Below are 5,021 nucleotides of genomic sequence, written 5' to 3' on the forward strand. Positions count from 1 at the left end.
TAGTTTGTTGGCAGGGTCTACATCTACCTTGCTCCAGGAAGCCTTCCCTTTTCGGTGTTGACTGGCCAGGCCAAATTATGTTCCTCATCGCAGACACTGTCAGCATCTTCAAGCTTTTAGACTGCTGTTACAGTTAGTAAGTGGCTAGAGACAGGTGTGCCTTCTCGCCGGACCTGATTGAGTTGTGTTGAACCTTTCTACAATGAACACTATTACCTAACTTGGACTCCATGTGTTCACTGCCTTCCACATCACGCTGCACCATGCTCACACTCCAGGTCAAGGATAACCTCACCCTTGGTGTCAAGGGAATCAGTAAATCCAAAAACAAAGCAAAATCTTTCTTGTCCCACACAGCTAGAATGTTAAGGTGCAATGGCCTGGAGTGGGATTGGGCATACAGAACTACCTCAAAGGAGGCTACCATGAAAGCAAGAATCCTGATGCAAAAGTGAAGAGTTGGAATTAAAGATGTTGGAGCAGATCTGTACAATGGGGGATATGGACTTGGGAAGTGGGATTTTTAATGAGAAACAGTGGTAATTTCTGGCTGGACTCTGTACACAAACCTGTGCATTACGTACTTCTGACCATTACACTTTGTGCTATGCACTACTGACCCATGCATTTTGTGCAATAACCACTACTGACCCCACACTACGTGTCATACATAATCCTGAGCCCTGCACCAATCAGCTTTCATGTTTTATTGCCAAAGCTTAATTGAACAATTTGTAGTTAAAAACTGATTGGCTACCATGCACAGCTGCATCAGATTCCGAGTACACTTTTAGTAAATCTCCCCCTATGTACCAACAAAAGTTGGGAGGTATGAAAAAGCACTGTTATCCAGTCCTTTTAGCATAATGTGTCTCTCTTTCTAATCTAATAAAAACAAGACGTATGTGGAGACCATTTTTCAATTTAATTGATGCATTCATAATCTTGTACATGATTCAAATGAAGCATTTAGTCTTTCTCTGAGTAAACTCTTAGTTTGTAAGAACATTTATGTAAAAGGAAGGTGCTAGCCCTTTAAATCTATGTGCAAAAATGACATGTGATTATATATGGAACCAAAATAATTTCACATAACAATATATCTGAAAATAATTATTCAAATGTCCTCATCAAATAAAAAAAGTCCCAAATCACCAATATCTTGAAAAGAAAAGTGACAAAAGTAACCAATTCTTCTTCAAAATGAAGCAAATGTACTCCACCACATGGTCAGCTGAATTTCTAACTCGCCAAATCAAAGTGACCACAAAAGCAGCCAACAAGCAATATGGATGAAGTCCTGTGTCTAAGGGATTATCTCTTCTCCATAGGACACCAGAGACACTCTGCAAATGAACATCATAAATGGAGGATAAGCCCAAAGATAAATAAGGAGAAAGCTCAAAGACAATGTTACAATAATTTTATTTAAAATTGGGAGAATAAAAAAAAAAGATCTGAAGAATATATTTAAAAAAAATATTTTTTAAAATATATATTTTTTAAATATATTCTTCAGATTTTTTAAACATATAAAAAAGTCATTTTAACATATACTTTTACATATATTTGTAATGCATTCCAAAAATGTGATTTGTATTTTTAAAGACATACAGTATATTTGAAATATATTTTTAAAAATATTTTTCATATATTTTGTAAGAAAAATGCATTTCAACATGCAGTATATATATATATATATATATATATATATATATATATATATATATATTTATTGAAATATATTGAATATGGCCAAAATTGTAGCATTTCAAATATATAGCAATATGTTTGGGAAGAATATTTTTTAAATATATTTCAAATATATTTTTCTTCCATGTGCGATAAACCATGGCATATGAGCTTATACATACTGTATATTGTATATTACTAAAGTTCTTGCTATAATTAATCTGTATAATTTGTATTGTTAGATAACATTTACATAATACTAATGCTTTGATCTACTACTGCTAATACTACATATTTATGATAAGAGCCATGATTTTATCTTATATTATATACTATTTATTATTTGTATTATTTTATTGTTTAGCCATAAAAAAGAAGGAAATCCTTTCCCCCCAAAACATATTGTTGACCTTTTTACCAGATGCTCCCAAACACATATCCTGTATTTTTTACAAAAATCTATCTCTTGGTCTATAAAACCAATTCAAAGTGGTGCCACATCTCTATAATAGAAAAATATGGTACTTTAAAGGCACCATATATGATTGAAAAACACCAAATTGTTAAAATCTTGTTTTATTCTTTTCTTGTTAAAATAAGTAAAAAACACCATACATTTTGTGACAACATGGTAAATATATATATATATATATATATATATATATATATATATATATCAATTGAATGGTCAAGCAAACTGCTTCATCTGTAACAAGTAGAAGTCTACCCTGAAATACATAACTCCAACGCGTTTCCGTTCATCATTACAATCTTCCTCAGGGGATAATTATTTAGCAGGAGCTTTTACAAACTGAAACATATCTAGAATATTGAAAACCTGTTTTTGTATTACATAACATAAGATAAGCATGACATGGCATACAGTAATAGGCTTGCGAATCCATGGAAGCAATTCTCCGTGGAACTTTCCAAGGAAGTCTCCCAGCAGTGTTGAAACATAAAGGATGCCGCAGGTATCCCCTAAAAGGTGGAGGCTGGGAGGAAAAAACAATACACACTAATACTAAACCAACAGCATATAATTATAATATGGCTACCAAATCAGGCTTAACACCCCAGTCACATCGGGTACTACCTGGCATGCGATTTTCATGCCATGCGACTTACAAATCGTATGCCAAGTCACACCCTATTGTCCGCTATTAGAGCTGTCATATCGGTGCGGTTCTGACTTGGTCAGATACGCACCGATTTCTAAAGTAGTGCATGCAATAGTGTAAAAATAGGGACTCAGCGAGCGCTTAATAAAAAGAGCGGTTATTGCACTAAAAAAGAAAACCACATGCCTTCAAAACAACAGATAAATATGAAAATGTGCAGGGCTAATGTCTATATTCTCTAAAAAAAAATAAAAAAAGTGCCAATCAATATTCATAATCCGGATTGAAATAAAATATGTTGGTGAATCATCAAGATAATAACTGATAAATAATTATAAACGTCCAAGTGAAAAATATCACAGTTCAAATAAGCATCAATGGTTTAAATAATGGTGACTCTTGTAATCCCAGTCGTGACAACGTACATTGGTACGAAACACGTTAAGGAGGAGCCTGCACGCCGTGACATCATGCCGCCGGATCATGGACCAGCTGGTCAGTCATCGAGCAGCTTTAAGCTGTATGTATTACCTGTATTTCCTGTTTCACATTGGAATACTTTATGGAAATTTTTTAACCTTATAATAAAACTTGCCATTTAAATTACTACACTATGGGCAATATCCCTTTCTGCTCTACACCGAGCAATTAATTCCCCAGAAACCCTGGTGACCACCCCAGTGTCCAGAAGAGGGCAATCTACCACGGTCCAGCTTATCCTTAAAGGGGACCTCTGGCTGACTACCTATCATTCTAACTCCAGAGGAGGGCTGTCCATCCCAGGCTGTATTCCATCCTGCCTTAGAGGGACCTCTGGCTGATTACCACTTATTTACATATTGCGCTTTTAAAATGCGCATCTGGTTAGTGTGCATTTTATATATACCCCCCCACTACTTTTGGTGTGGTTTGCATAGACATCTGTGTCAGATGTATTGCAAATAGCACTTGAAATCGGCAAGTCACTCGACTTTGAAATCGTGCAACTTCACTGTAAGTCGCACGATTTCAAACTCGGCTTTGATGTGACCGGGGTGTTAATCAACAACTGATATAAAATAGAAAGGCACCTACATTTCCTGAAGCAGGTCTTTACATACACTTTACTTTTACAACAGGTTCACCTCCTTTTGGATTCACAATAATACCAATTCTCATCCCTGCTGGAACAATGTAGGCATGAGCCTGGGTTCAGTCTGAACTAATGTTCAGCTGAACCCAGAGGGAAATTGTCAGTGTTAGCCTAGTCAACTATGGCCAGTGCAATTGATCCAATATAGCAACGTTATGTCAATGTCATTGACCTGATATAGTCATGTGGCCATATTAGGTCAATGATGTCAGGAGCATCCCTGCCCATTTGTTAGGGCAGATGGTGTCCTAGCCTTAGCCGATTAGGTCAGTACTACCAGTTCCCTTCCAGGTTCAGACTGAATTCAAGCTCATTCCCAGTCTAGCACTAAGACTTACTGTATCTACCGATTCCCAATCACAGCCCTTTGAAACACATCAAAAAAGATTAACTGGTCTTAAAGTGGACTTCCAGTCATTACCTAACACTACACCTACTCCCACCCCCATTCTAACCTCTTCTATCTAACCTTGTAAAGAAAAGACCACTATCCTTACCTATACTAAAGCCACTCTTGTCTGGTCCCAGGCTGGGCAGGAATTCCATTTTAAGTGTGCTCGTAACTCTTGAAACAACCCTCTGGAATGAATAACAAGGGCTGGTAGAGTTAGTGGAATTAAAGGATATGTTTGAAAGAAAAAAGGGGTGCTGTTGCGGTTAGGAAAAAATTAATTAACATATATGTGAAAGAATTAACTATATATAAGATACCTATATAGCAGCAGTCCTAAATGTGAATTTCTAAACACAAAATCTTATATATTTAAAAAAATGGACCATGCTAAGGTCACAAATTGACAAAATAAACTGTGCAATCTTTAAAGTGATAACAATGAGCAAAATACAAATAAAATATTAATATTCAGTCCCACCATGTGAATAATAGTTGCAACGGTGCTGTATCTTTAACGGTGATACTCCATACTGTAAGGACAAGTTCTTCACTGTGTTCACACTGGTGCCCCACATAGATGTAAACTCACCAATATTTTTGGTACTTCCTGAAGACGATCTATTGGTCAAAACTAGTCGAGGGCTTATGAAGCAACTTCCGCTGACGTCACTTCCGGTATTCG

This window comes from Staurois parvus, unplaced genomic scaffold, assembly GCF_062004578.1.
Source record: "Staurois parvus isolate SC_StPar_1 unplaced genomic scaffold, SC_StPar_1.0 ptg000232l, whole genome shotgun sequence".
Classification (NCBI taxonomy): Eukaryota; Metazoa; Chordata; class Amphibia; order Anura; family Ranidae; genus Staurois; species Staurois parvus.